This window comes from Psammomys obesus, unplaced genomic scaffold (assembly GCF_907164565.1).
Source record: "Psammomys obesus unplaced genomic scaffold, mPsaObe1.curated_primary_1811, whole genome shotgun sequence".
Taxonomy (NCBI): Eukaryota; Metazoa; Chordata; class Mammalia; order Rodentia; family Muridae; genus Psammomys; species Psammomys obesus.
Genome location: NW_026596166.1, coordinates 11,949,477 through 11,965,198, shown reverse-complemented (window position 1 = coordinate 11,965,198; position 15,722 = coordinate 11,949,477). Strand labels below are relative to the sequence as shown.

Genomic DNA, 15,722 nt, shown 5'->3' with positions numbered 1-15,722 from the left:
TAAATATCATCATTAATTCAATCATCATCCATCCATTCATTCATTTGGCACATACATAATTAGCCGATACTACTGGTGAAACATTTTTTTATGATTTTATGTACTGTTGGATAACTGAACAAAGAAATCAAGATCTCTTTTATAAAAAAATGTCATGAAAGAGAAGAGATATTAAATAATTAAAGTAAAATTTGGTGATTAAGATCATAAGGAAAAGCTAGAGTGACAGAGTAAAGGTATATGAACTTATTTTAGGCAAGATCTTTCTCTTAAAAAATGAGCAGTTCTGATATGAGTGAATGGTAAAAAATAAAACTTTATTATAAAGGTAGGACAGCTGGTAAAGTCAAAGTATAAAAGAAAAAATGTAATTTCTGTGGTAAAGGAAGAAAAGAAAATGCAGAGCGTAAGGAAGTTTTAAGGCAGCTACATTGGTTACTTTTCAGTTGCTGTGATAATATACATGACCATGGGAAGTTAGAAAAGAAAAAGTTAATATGGGCTTAGGGCTTCAGAAAGATGAGGGTCCATGGCATCAAGAAAGCAAGGCAGCATGCAATAATGGAGGCAGGAGCAGGAGGCTGAGAGATCAGCTCTCAAAGACAAGCAAGCAGTGCAGAGTGAACTAGGTCAAGCTATGTAATCTCAAAGTGAACCCTTAGTGAGGTTTTCCCCCTGGATAGACCACAACCACTTAAACCTTCCCAAAGGGCACCCACCCACTGAGAACTAAGTCTTCAAATACCACAGCTTAGGCGGGACATTTCTCATTCAAACCGCCACGGCAGTGAAACTATTCTGCGTGCACTAGAATATTGAATAAATGCCACATACATTTGTTCAAAGCCATCAGAGGTGCAACTACGAGTGGGAACCCTATTGTGAACTATCGACTTTGGGCAATAGCGATGTGCCAGCATAGCTCATCAATTATGTCAGCTATGCTGATCTGTGGGGGGAATGTTGATTATAGGGGAGGCCAGCCAGTTTGGAGAATGCACAGATATGGGATGCCTGCGCTTTCTGTTCATTTAGCCATGACCTGGGATCTAGTACACAGCAGATCTCAATTAAATTTGTTATGATTCAAGGTTAAAAGATCCATTAGAACATTCAAGCATCGCCCAAGTTGCAAGAATGGCTTCTGGTTAACCTACTGGAATCAGGAGTATTTAAAATGCACTCATCTACTGAGTGAATTTCAACACTATATCTGAATTAGTTAATTACCTTAAGAAAAAAGACTATGATTGCCGCATTTTCACACTAACAAACATGTTGGGGCATAGCTTGGAACAGGATGCATGTATAATGAAAAGATGTAAAAGGTAGGAAATTGGAGGGAATTAAGCTATTGAAACTCATCAGAGTAAAAAGTAAAAGCAGTTTTCATTCTGTGTGAACCATTAAGTCAATGCTGAATGTTGCTGGTTACTATAGGAACTTGTGTGATGGAAAATCAAAACAACTGAATTTATGGCTCCTATAAATGTGCTACAACAGCTGCCTACTTATTGCCAATAAATGGTTGAGACCAGCACAGGATGAGATTTTACGTGTAAACAACAGGAAGGAACTGGCAAGTACATTGAATGTGTCTTTAACTGTCCAGTCACATACTAAATATTTTAATCTCTTTACTATTGTATATTGTAATATTAATATTGTAATATAATCTATCATTAAATTCATAATTTAGTAACTAAAAAAATCACAAAACTATGTATAATTAAACTCCTGTTTATTGAGTTGAATTTGCTCTTCTATAAAACAAACCTGCAAAATTGGTGTTAAGCAAAACTTAAATAGCTTTAAGAACTATGAAGTCCTGTTGCTCTCCTTGTGGAGCTCCCCTATCAGCGGAGTGGGGGAGGGGCATGGGAGGAAAGGGGGGAGGGCAGTGGGATTAGGAGGGGATAAGGGAAGGGGCTACAGCTGGGATACAACTTGAATAAATTGTAATAAATAAAAAAATACATTTAAACAAAAAAAAACTACAAAGTCAGGGTTGTATATAATATTAGGTATAATTTAGAAAGAACAAAGCATTCTCTTTAAACTACAGCATACCATGTGTTAAATAAGACTCTTACAAGGAGCAACTTGTTTATTATTCTCTTGATTTTTTTTTCCCTATTTCCAGAATTATTCTCTGAATTCAAGTCTTCATTTCTTGGCAGATGAACAACTGAATAGTCACCTCTGCCATTTCACACTCCCTCTTTCAGGCTATTCTTCACAATGTCTTCTAAGTTTACATTCTGAAATACCACATCCTAGTAAAACACACCCAATATTCCTCCAAATCTACTTAAAATGCTTACTGGAGTATGCATGCCCTTTGGGACTAAAATCCAACCAGTGTTTACATTTCAGCATATTAAGTTATTAGGGCTACATAATTGTTTTCATGTGTGAATCATTTGATAGCAACAGAGAAATATTAGTTCATTTCTATAAACAGTGACCACTAGTAAGGAACAACTCTACAGCTGTCTGGATGATATGCTTGCTGTATCCTGCCTTCTTGTCTGTTTTTGTGGTACACTGGTTTATTAATGGATAAGGTTTGGTTATATTTTATGCAATATTTTTAGCATGTTTTCCCTTTCCTGCATTTCTTCTAGATCCTTCCCATTTCTCTGTTTACCCAACTTCAAATTTATTCCTGCACACCCAATAAAAGAAAGAAGGAAAGAAAGGAAGAGAAAATTAAAGCAAGCAAACAAAAACAACAGTAATACAAAGACCTGCATAGATTCCAGACACACAAAATCCCAATGCTGAAAACAGGAAGTGAATGCAAAGCCCTGTCTCTATCAAGAAGCTCTCTACACTTGATACCTTCTAAAAAAGGAAAACACAGGTTTGATTCTTCTCTTATTTCCGTTTTGCGCATCAGTTCTTTGAGCCTTACTTCTGAATTACAGAATCTTCTTTTGCGTATTGGTATAGTCCTACCTTATTCATCTATTTTTTTAAATTTATTTGTTATTTTTTAAATTTATTTATTTTTTATTAATTAGTTTATTCACTTTGTATCCCAGCTGTAGCCCCTTTCCTCATCACCTCCCAATCCTACCCTCCCTCCCTCATCTCCTCCCACTCCTCTCCCCAAGTCCACTGATAGGGGAGGTCATTTCTTATAAAGCCAATCTGCAATGATCAGCTTCCTCAATTTTTGTATACTATGAGAAGATTTCATTTCTCTTGCACTGCTGGAAGATAGGTTTCCACTGTTATATACCATCCTAAATAGACTGTGATATATGTGTTGCCACAGAATATTATTAGGCCACAAAAATGAACGACATAATTTTGAGTAAAAGGGGTGAAATTAGACCATCATTAAGTGAAATAAATAAAATAGAAGAAAGTAAATTCCACATAGTGTCTCTTACATGTGGATACTTTTTTTTTGAGGTTAACATTCTTTTTATTATTATTATTATTATTATTATTATTATTATTATTATTATTAATTACACTTTATTCATTTTGTATCTCCCCATAAGCCCCTCCCTCCTCCCCTCCCGATCCCAGATCCCACCCTACCTCCCCTTTCTTCATGCATGCTCCTCCCCACATCCACTGATAGGGGAGGTCCTCCTCTCCTTCCTTCTGATCTTAGTCTATCAGATCACAGAAGAAGACAATGCAGCCATTCCTGACATGTGGATACTTTTAAAAGTTGATTGGAATACATACTGTTGATGATTAGAGTCAGAAAACAGTGAAGGGGAGAAGAGATTGTCAGAGGTTAGATAAAAGTAACTCCAACACAGACAGGCAAAAGTTCTAGTGTTTACAGAAAGGGCTTGGTGACTAGAGTTCATAACAAATTATTACATATTTTAAAAATAACTAGAGCAGAGACACTCAGAAGCTCTAAACTGAAGTGATGACAAGCAGATGTGAACACTAATCACTCGATTTGATCAGCACCTGTTTTATAATGCATGTTGCACTTTAACCACTTGGATACGTCAATCAGTTTCTGCCTCATCTTCACATTTCTACTAAGAATCTGGTGTTAACTTGGTATAGGCCTTTTTAAATGTGCCGCGATACTTGCGTTTTACAGTTTTCAGGACTTTTGAATTTCAGTGATGAAGTTTTCGTGTTGTATTTACCCGGAGGTTGTGTGGGCCTCCTATAGCAGAAGGTCAGTACCTTTCTCAAGACTTCCCAGCACTATTATTATTGATGTTATTATTAATTGTTACTCTTGTGACCGTATGTGCGCGTGGTGTGTGCAAGGATATGTGCGCCACAGTGCATACGCGGAGGTCAGAGGACAACTTTGTAGACTCCGTTCTCTCCTTCCACCTTAATGTGAATCCCAAAGATCAAGATCAGACCATCAAGCCCTTAGCCACTGAGCCATCACCCCTGCTCCGAGATTGAGAACATTTTTAAACTATTATTTAATTTTTAATCCCTTTCTTTCTAGCCCCTCCAAACTTTGAGAGCCTTCAAAATAAAAGCATTTGTTCATTTTGTTTTATTTTTCCCCATCTCCCTCTTCTTGACTTTGTTTCATTACCTGATGAGATTATTTCAAAGTTCTTGCTTTGAAAAAGAACTTTCAAAAGTTTCAAACTTTCAAAAACTTTCAAAAGAAAGTTCTTTTCTTTCTCTTGCTTGATTTAGTCTGTATTTGAGGCTTTCATGTGTGTGTCTATGAGTGTGTGTGTCTGTGTGTGTGTATGTATTTTTGTGTGTGTGTTTGTGTGTGTGTGAGAGAGAGAGAGAGAGAGAGAGAGAGAGAGTATGTGTGTGTATGTGCCAGTGTACATTCCTGTGTAAACATTGGGACAAGAAAGGACATGTGATAATCTGTTCTATAAACTCTACTTTATTCCACTCACACTAAAACCTGGTCACATACTAAATCCTGGAGCGTCTTGTTTTATAGATGGGCAGCCTAGCAATCCTCCTGCCTCTCTCGTCAAGAACTGGCATCACAAACATGCAGAGCCACAACGAGCTCTTACGTGGGTGCTGGATAACCAAGCTCAGGTCCATATGCTTGTACTGCAAGTTTTCTTACCCCATCAACCATGTCTCCAGCCTTCAACATATTTTTAATTTGACTTAATAATGAAGCATTTGCTTGGTATAATTTTAGGGGACTTTATTCGGATTGAAGAACACAACATACCTTAGTTGTTGGTGGAGTTCCTTGCCCCTCAGAAAAGTCAATGACAAGTATGAAATCCAAATGGAGAATCACTTATGAAAAAGCAGCTATTCTTATGTATAAGTTTAGTCAACTTTGGTTAAGTGGCCTTCTTTCTGGTGATTCCGTTGAATAAGTAAGAGAATTTTGTGGAAGCCTTTTACTCTGATGAGAGAGGGAGAACCAAGAGACTACATGATCTTGATTCTGGGCTTGATTTTAAGGACTTTTAATTTTTCTTTTAATCATATTGCTCAGCATGCCCGAAGACATATTGGATGGATATTATTCTCTCAGCCCAACATAAGAAAGAATTTATTCAAGATAACTCCAAAGAGCAACACCAAACTCAAATGTGCTGAGGCAAAAGCAATAATAATAGAAATGCCTTGTGAGCTAGTGGAAAGTCTTTGACTTTGTTGGGTGGTGGTAGGGTAGGTCAGTGGGGCTAAATCATCTAATTTTTTCTGTTGTCGGTTATGAAAATTAGGTTCTGATACCCCACAAAGAATAAAGAAAAATAATAGTATAATCACAGATTATATTATGCAAGGATGGCTCACATTCCTGGATTGTTACAATGGCAAGTGTTCTAAAGTACCTTGAGAAGAGGTAAGTCAGGGGTCTGCAGTCACAAGACTCCTCTCAGTCAGTCTGAGAGGAGCATCATATATGACATAAACATACTTCCTCCTTCTTCCTTCAGTCTGTTACATCCCAAAGATGAGAATCCTGAATATTATTCTGGCACCTTCTGCTCATATTTTTTTTTAATTTCATTTTTCTTATTAGTTACATTTTGTTAACTCTGTGTCCCAGCTGTATCCTGCTCCCTCATTCCCTCCCCAACCCCACACTCCCTCCCTGGTCTCCTCCCTGCCCCTTTCCAAGTCCACTGATAGGGGAGGACCTCCTCCCCTTTCATTTGACCCTGTTTTATCAGGTATCTTCAGGGCTGGCTGCAAAGTCCTCCTCTGTGGCCTAACAGGACTGCTCCTCCCCTGGGGGGGGGAGGGGAGGTCAAAGAGCCTGCCCTTGAGATCCTGTTAGAAATAGTCCTTTTTCCCCTTACTTTGGGAAACTACTTGTTTACTGAGCTACCACAGGCCACATCCAAGCAGAAGTTCTAGGTTGTATCCATAGATGGTTCTTGGTTGAGTGTCAGTCTCAGAAAAGACCCTGTGCCCAGATATATTTGGTCCTTGTAGAGCTCCTATCCTTTCTATATCATACTAACTTCCCTTCTTTCATATGATTCCCTGCACTCTGTCGAGGGTTTGGTTATGAGTCTTAGTGTCTGCTTTGAAACACTGCGAGGTAGAGTCTTTCAGATGCCTTCTGCAGTAGACTCCTGTCATACGTTCAATACACATCCCATTTGTCTTTCTAAATGAGGATTGATCATCTTCACCCATGTCCACTTTCTTGATTATCTTCTTTAGGTGTATAGATTTCATTATGTTTATCATATCTTGTAGGTCAATATAAGTGAGTATATACCATGTTTGTCTTTCTTCTTCAGGGATACTTCACTCAGAATGATCTTTTCCAGATCCCACCATTTGCCTGCAAATTTCATGATTTCCTCTTTTTTGATTGCTGAGTAATATTCCATTGTGTAAAAATACCACAATTTTTGTATCCATTCCTCCGTTGATGGACATCTGGGCTGTTCCCAGCTTCTGGCTATTACAAATAAAGCTGCTACAAACATGGTTGAACAAATGTCCTTGTTGTGTACTTGAGCAAATTTTGGGTATATGCCTAGGAGTGGTATAGCTGGGTCTTGAGGTAGCACTACTCCTAATTGTCTGAGAAAGCACCAAATTGACTTCCAAAGTGGTTGTACAAGTTTACATTCCCACCAGCAATGGAGGAGGGTTCTCCTTTCTCCACAACCTCTCCAGCATATGTTGTCACTTGAGTTTTTGATCTTGGCCATTCTGATGGGTGTAAGTTGATATCTCAGGGTCATTTTGATTTGCATTTCCCTGATGGCTAATGAGGATGAGATCTTCTTCGATTTCTTTCTTCAGAGACTTGAAGTTTTTCTCAAACAGGTCTTTCACTTGCTTGGTTAGAGTCACACCAAGGTACTTTATGTTATTAGTGGCTATTGTGAAGGATGTTGTTTCCCTAATTTCTTTCTCAGCCTTTTTGTCTTTGGTATATAGGAGGGCTTCTGATTTTTTTGAGTTGATTTTGTATTCTGCCACTTTGCTGAAGGTGTTTATCAGCTGAAGGAGTTCTCTGGTTGAATTTTTGGGGTCACTCATGTATACTATCATATCATCTGCAAATAGTGACACTTTGACCTCTTCCTTTCCAATGTGTATCCCCTTAATCTCTTTTAGTTGTCTTATTTCTCTGGCTAGGACTTCAAGTACTATGTTGAAGACATGGAGACAATGGATAGCCTTGTCCAAGACTTTAAACATGAATGGGTGTTGGACTTTGTCAAATGCTTTTTCAGCATCTAAGGAGATGATCATGTGGTTTTTCTCCTTCAGTTTGTTTATGTGGTGGATTACGTTGATGGATTTCCATACGTTGAACCACCCTTGCATGCCTGGGATGAAGCCTACTTGGTAATGGTGGATGATATATTTGATGTGTTCTTGGATTCGGTTTGCAAGTATTTTATTGAGTATTTTTGCATCAATGTTCATAAGAGAGATAGGTCTGAAGTTCTCTTTTTTTGTTTGGTTTTTGTGTGGTTTAGGTATCAAGGTGACTGTGGCTTCATAGAATGAGTTTGGTAGTATTCCTTCTGTTTCTATTTTGTGGAATAGTTTGAGGAGAATTGGTGTTAGCACTTCTTTGAAGGTCTTGTAGAATTCTGCGCTGAAGCCATCTGGCCCATGACTTTTTTTGGAGGGGAGACTGTTAATGACTGCTTCAATTTCCTTGGGAGATTTAAGGCTATTCAGTTTTTCTACCTGATCTTGACTTAATGTTGGTAGATAGAATATGTCAAGAAAATTGTCCATTTCATTTAGATTTTCAAATTTTGTGGCATATAGGCTTTTGTAATATGACCTAATAATTGTTTGGATTTCCTCAGTGTCTGTAGTTATGTCCCCATTTTCATTTCTAATTTTGCTGATTTGGATAGCTTCTTTCCGCTTTTTAGTTAGTTTGGCTAAGGATTTGTCTATATTGTTGGTTTTCTCAAAGAACCAGTTTTTGTTTCATTTATTCTTTGAATAGTTTTATTTGTTTCTAATTGATTGATTTCAGCCCTGAGTTTGATTATTTCCAGCTGTCTGCTCCTCTTGGGTGTATCTGCTTCTTTTTTTTTCTAGGATTTTCAGTTGGGCCATTAAGTTGCTTGTATGTGATGTTACAAATTTCTTCTTTCAGGCACTTAGTGCTATAAATTTTCCTCTGAGCACTGCTTTCAATGTGTGCCATAAATTTGGGTATGTTGTGCCTTCATTTTCATTGAATTCTAGGAAGTCTTTAATTTCTTTCTTTATTTCTTCCTTAACCCAGCTTTCATTACATAGTAAGTTGTTCAGTTTCCATGTGCGTGTCGGCTTTTTGTTGTTTCTGTTGTTGTTGATGTCCAGCTTTAGTCCATGGTGGTCAGATAGTATACAAGGGATTATTTCAATCCTTTTGTATCTGTTGAGGCTTGCTTTGCGACCCAGTGTATGGTCTATTTTGGAGAAGGTTCCACGTGGTACTGAAAAGGTGTACTCTTTTGAGTTTGGGTGAAAAGATCTGTAGATGTCTATTAGGTCCATTTGATTTAGGGATTCTGTGAGCTCTTTTATTTCCCTATTTGGTGTCTGTCTAGTTGATCTGTCCCTTGATGAGAGTGGGGTGTTGAAGTCTCCCACTATTAAGGTATTAGGATCAATGTATGATTTAAGCTTTAATAATGTTTTATTTACAAATGTAGGTGCTCTTGTATTTGGGGCATAGATATTCAAAATTGTGATGTCCTCTTGGTGGATTTTTCCTTTGATGAGAATATAGTGGCCCTCATCTTTTTTATTAACTTTGGATGAAAGTCTATTTTATTAGATATTAGGATGGCTACTCCCACTTGTTTTCTGGAACCATTTGCTTGAAAAATATTTTTCCAGCCCTTTACTCTGAGGTAGTACGCTTCATGAATTTGTGTGTCATCCTTGCGCAGGGGCCATGCTAATCTTCTCTGTATCGTTCCAATTTTGTTATATGTGCTGCCGAAGTGAGCACCCTTCTGCTCATATTATTCAACATTTCACTTTGGAAAGCATGGTGATTCTGTCATTTCAGTGATTACATATTAGACACCCTCAATGTCTTTCCTTCATTACCCACCACATCACAAATCTTATTTCTTAAATGCTTAGTAAACTGGCCCTACCCTTCGAATATCTACTGTAACGTGTTACCTTAGATATTGCAACAGTTTCTCAAATCAGTCTCTCCTATGAGCATCCCTTAAGCCAGATATTAAATACTCAATTAAATGTAACCATGTGAATAACCTAAGCTCATTCTAATACTCCAAAATATATGAAGATAATGTTTGGGTTTCCTAACATGGGAAGTACATGTGTTCCACAAGCAGATTATGAACCATTGTCTCACACAGACCATGCTGATTATTTTTTTATAGTCTCATGTTTATTGCAGCACTATTTATAATCCCCAAGGTACAGAATCAACTGAAATATACATTGGCAGAGGAATGGAAACAGAGAATGTGGTATATATTATATGTTCTGTATCATTTAGCAAATGAAAGGCAAAATCCTGTATTTGAGATCACTTAAGTAAAACAAGTCAGGTGTAGAAAGCTTAAATACTGCATGATATCACATACATGTGTAATCTAAAAAGGTTGAACTCATAAAGTTTAGAGTATAATGGTAGTTAACAGGAGGCATAAAGGCCAATTAAAGGGAGGTAAAAAGTCACAACTACATAGGAGAAAAAAAAAGATAACTTTTCTTATTATACAGAGGATGATTATAGTTAATACTATCACATATAATTCCAAATGGCTAAAATAGATTATTTTAAATATTCTCATTACAAATAAATGATACATGTTTAAGATGAATACATGTTGATAAGTGTACACTGTATAAACATACCATATATATATGTACATATACATATATATAGAGAGAGCCAATCTATGAAAACAGAAAATGTCATATTGTTTCCCATAGGCATAAATAAATGTAAATTTAAATTTATACCCCAAAGCTGATGTGTGAACCTCAAACCCTAATAGTCCCAAGCAGACCATGCTGGCTATTAGCCCTCACTGATGTTGTTTTCCCACTGGCTCTGTTACCTTTCTCCATTCCCTCAACAAACAAACTCCAACCCATCTAGTTTGGTCTGATTATCAGCTACTTTTCCCAGAGTCCCTTGTCCTCTTTAATTAAGCAGACGATCGCTACAAAGTCACATAGTTAAAGCTTCACATCTATCTGTATATATCCATGTATGTTTTACACTGACCACGAAGTTTTTAGAGGCAATTCATGCTTTCTACTTTTATATTCCCCAGTGAAGGATGTAATTCTTACGATATAGATGCCTAATATGCACTTGTTGAAGCAGTTACGAAATGAAGAACTTAGTGAACAGGTATCTTGCTTTGTTGGGGATACCTTCATTGTATCATGTAACAAAAATACCATCATTGCTTATTTATAAACAACAGAAAAGATTTGTCACTATGCTGGAGACAGGGGAGTTGAAAGTCAATGTGCTGGAAAATTCAGAGTTTGAGATGACCAGCCTGCTGGTTTATGGATGTGCTTTTATATGGTCAAATGAGCTTCCTTTTGACTCTTTTTAAAAACAGAAACCCTCTTTAGGAAAGCTATGCCCTCTTGACCTAAAATACAATCTAAAAGCGCTCTCCTAATTCTACCATCTTGATAAGATACATTAAATTTTCAAGACATCAGTTGAGAGGTGGGGATACAGATTTACACCACGACAACAGGAAAACATGCGAGTTGTAGAGATGGCAACTTGAAGACCCTTGTTTGTTCACAACCAGCTTTTAAGAAAGCAAGTATGTCTGTGAATGCAAATACACAGAGGTGAATGTGACCATACATTCATTTATAGATGTTTATTGGGATATAGAAATAAGTGGCTATAAAGCCTTTTCTGTGAATTTAACCAAATCTAAGATCTCTGGCTTAAAGTGTTTCAACCATGTATTACTCCACAACTCTTCTGGGATGGAGGTGGCATGTATGAAACTCCACTGAAGGAAGAATTCAGATGATCTGTCAGTGAACTGCATGTCAGCAGAATTCTGGAAAGCCAGCACAGTACACAAAGCCATTTTAGAAACAAGATTCAGGTACCATTAGAAAAGATGAAGGGCAAGAGTCAACGTACAATTTTATTTTCTGTTTGGCCAAAGACAATGAATATCTGAAACCTTTTGATGAATCTGGTGCATTTTCCCCATAACTTATTTGTCTCATCTATTATGCTAACTGACAAGGCATTAGGTATGACAACGAAAACTTGCCAACATGCTAATTAATCGTTGGTTAGATGGATAAAGAAAGCTAAAACACTTGTAATAGTGTTTGTGGAGTATGTCTTTGCTAATCAAATGCTGGTTGATCACCACTGGAGAGTTAATACTGGATTAGGGCAAATGACTACCCCTTAGGTAGAGATTAAAACCGTGTAATGTGAATTTCTATCACAGCATGTATGCTAACAAATTGGAAAGCAGATTATAGGCATCTTAGCACCCACTACCTAAAATGCATACAAATTCTAACTATGAATAAAACAGAGAGGAAAAAGAAACTATCTACTGCTTCTTTATTCCTTCCATCCAATGAGAAATTACAGCTTAAGATTTATATTGCAACTGATCCCACATGCACCTTAAAAAATGCGGTCCTTATGATCGGTATTTAGGACGAAAGAGGGAAAAAAATGTATTTGATGCACCAGGCCAGATGTTTAGCACTGTACCTCACAGAAAAATGGTTTTTCATGTCTTTATTATGTCATCAACTTATGGCCTGAAGCATAAAGATGAATTTCTCCTAAGTGCTCCTTTTTATTAACAAGATAGAAAATAAATAAGACTTTCAACATTCCAAGATACAATATGTTCTTCTTTAATGTGTTTGCATTAATCTTTGCCTCCACAACGGTGATGAAAAACATGAAGCATTATCGTTGTTTGGTCTTGAAAAAGACATATTTGCAAAGTTAATCCAAGGTGGATGTGCCCTATCAAGCATCTGAAACCCGCTGTGGAAGGCAGCTCTCAGCCCTGTAGGATGAAGACATAATTTTCTTTTGGAAGTCAAAACATCATAGATCAACTCATAGCACAGCTTACTGAAATACATTTTGATATATTTTCCTTCAATTTATCTTACATATGAAAAGTAGTCAATTTCATATCTCAAATGTGGCTCTCTATGTCATAAGTTTGAAATGCTACAGGTGACAAGGAAAGCCTTTTGAATGTCAAATACTAAATTCTTGCTGAATACTTATGAAGGTAAAGAATGACCCAAAAAGGATTTACGAACAAGAGAAAATTTGAAATGTTTATTTTTTATTTCTCTAAATTAATATAATGGCATAAAACTAATATCTATGCATAAGCTGCATTCATTTTTCACTTCTTATAAAATGAGAGTTACATATCATAAGCTAACATTACATCTCAACTTTGTTTAAAATAAATAGAATTTGGTCAAAAAACTGGTCAACTGCTCTAGTCAACCACAGTTAAACTTTATTTCCATATTGCCTAGGGCTCTGTTTACTAGGTGAAATAAGTTCTAGGATAAATTTCTGTAACACTCTGTAAATTCATCTGACTGATAAGTGTTTTGTGCTGTCCTTAGAAGGAATGGCCATCCTTGGGTCTCTCCTCACTATAACAACACCTAAAGGAAGGTCCCCTATTCCGATGGGGACCCTGATAAGAGCTATCAATTGTATGCAGACTGCATGCTGAGCAAACCTGTGGGGTGGGAAACCTTAGATCTGGTTTCCAAATGCTGGAGTTATTCTGCGTTGCCATTGCCGTAATGTACAGCTACCGGAGGTCTACTCCTGCATTCTCACAAAGGAAGCTTTTCCTCAGCTTACTTCCAACTCAAAACAACATGGAAATTCTCATTGAGATGCAAATCCTTCCCGATTTTCATCTGTCTTGAACGTTAAGTCGAAAATGGACTTCCTATTACAGATAATCTGAGATGATGGTTTATCAGAAGCAATTGATGTGAATACATTCCTCACTCTACAAGTAGGAGTCGAGAACCCCCAGGGCATTAACCGTATTCTATTTTGTGGTATTAAAGATACAGAGGTGAAGCATGTCAGCAAAGAAGAAATAGATTCCAGCCCTACTTTCTTTGGGGATGTGGGGGAGCAGGAAGGAGGGAAGGAGGGCAGAAGAAGCCATCGAACACACTGACAGGCATGTAAATACAGGGTGATTAGTACTGTGAAAAGAATTCAGGATGTAGAGCAAGGTAAGGCATAGGCAGCACAAGGACAGAGAATTGCTGGTACTCTTTTTCTGCAGCAGGGATGACAGTGGCCAAACACTGAGGCCTGTAGGAAATACTGGGAATGGAGGTTAGAAAGATAGGAGGACCCCTCAGGGGTAGTGAATGCCTTTAATCCCAGCACCCCAGAGGCAAAGGCAGGAGGATCTCAATGTCAGGCAGAGTTCAGTATCAGCCTGGTCTACAGTGTAAGTTCCAGAACAGCCAATGCTACCTAGAGAAAGCCTTTCTCAAAAAAGCAAAAGCAATAAAATAAAATAAAACAAAAACAAAACAGAATAAAAGAAGAAAGAAGGATAAGAGGAATGGGAAACAGGAAGAGAAAGACAAGATGCTTTAGGGCCTTGTAAAGAAAGAAATGAAGACTTTACCACAGTCAAACAGAGAATAGAAATTCTGATTGAAATTGGGCATTTATTTCTTTTATTCAGTCAATAATGTTTGACATCCAGTAAGTCAAGCATTATGGGAGTTTCAGGTCATGCAAACAAGGAAGAATGTCTTCGGAGAGTGTACTCCAGCTATAGAGCAGAGATGGTTCAACAAGAAAAGCAACAGATAAGATGTTAAGTGGAGAGCCAGAAAAGGGTCGGCAGTACTTGAGTGAAGCTGAGCTGAGTGCAAATTGTGATGTTTCTCATATGTAAAAACATGCTAAGGAAAAAAAAAAAAAAAGATGTGTAAGGTCAGAAGTAATGAAAAGCTTAAAAATTGTCCAGTATTACAAACAGATCTATAGCATTCATAGGGATAGACTGTATTGACATTAAAGCTTCGGGGTGAACAGTGACAGTGTCCTGCCTGTTGGGTAAATCAGGAAAGGATCCTTAAGGTGAGGATGACAGAACTAGCCACCCACACATTCAGCCATGTGTACTCAACATCATGAGTTTCTGCAGCTTCTCCTAAGTTTCTGGTGATTACCGAAGCAGCTTTAGCAAAAGAGGACACCATACAAGGCCATCTGAGCATCCCCAATTCTACAAGCATGGACCAAGACAATTCATTAGCACGCAGAAGCAGGAGCACCATAATGGGTTCCATTATCATCCATAAGCTACTTCTACTCAGATAACCTTTAATCCTAGCAGCAATCCTGCCACCAAGGTATTATCTCCTCCTCTTTATAACATTAATGGAAAATAATTTTATGTTACTTCAACAGCATATTCTGTTTTAAGCTATCCTGACGTTCATCCCAGAAGTAGGTGAGATATACATTAAGAAAGTTCTGGAACTGGTCATTTTAGTATTCTTCAGAGGTAACCATGAAGTCTTATGTAAAACTAGAAAAGCCAAGAGAAAAAAAAGAATCCTGAATGTCAGCACACTGGAGCCTATCAACAAAAGAAGTCCCCTGACCAGATAAACAAAGTTCTCTTCAAACTGTGACATTTAATACTCAATTTTAGACAGTAACTTTGAAATATTATGGTAATACTTTTCCCTCTGTTATGTTCCAGAAATGAAAAGCTAAATATCCATATATAGAATGAAGAAACAGACAGAGTAAAATCTTATAGAAGTAAACAACAACCAGAACTTCCAAATGGAAAAGAAAATTAAAAATAAAATAAAATAAAATAAAATAAAATAAAATAAAAAGTAAGCAGATGCTGAGACTCATAACCAAACCTTGGGCAGAATGCAGGGAATCTTATGAAAGAAGGGAGAGATAAAGGGACCTGGAAGGGACAGGAGCTCCATAAGGAGAACAACAGTAACAAAAATCTGGACACAGGGGTCTTTTCTGAGACTGATACTCCAACCAAGGACCATGCTTGGAGATAACCTAGAACCTCTGCACAGATAGGGCAGCTCAGTCTCCAAGTGGATTTCCTAGTAATTGGAACAGGGACTGTCTCTGACATGAACTCAGTGGCTGGCTCTTTGATCACCTCCCCTTGAGGAGGAAGGAGCCTTACCAGGCTACAGAGGAAGACAATGGAACCACTCCTGATGAGACCTGATAGGATAGAGTCAGATAGAAGGGAAGGAGGACCTCC

General features: G+C 37.5%; 1 non-coding gene across 1 annotated transcript; it reads right to left on the bottom strand.

The window, feature by feature from the left end:
- Nucleotides 1–9,284: 9,284 nt before the first annotated feature.
- On the bottom strand, nucleotides 9,285–9,391 carry LOC129667825 (U6 spliceosomal RNA). Its single transcript, XR_008718818.1, has one exon. It is a non-coding gene; the product is annotated as a U6 spliceosomal RNA (small nuclear RNA).
- Between the last annotated feature and the right edge of the window lie 6,331 nt (nucleotides 9,392–15,722).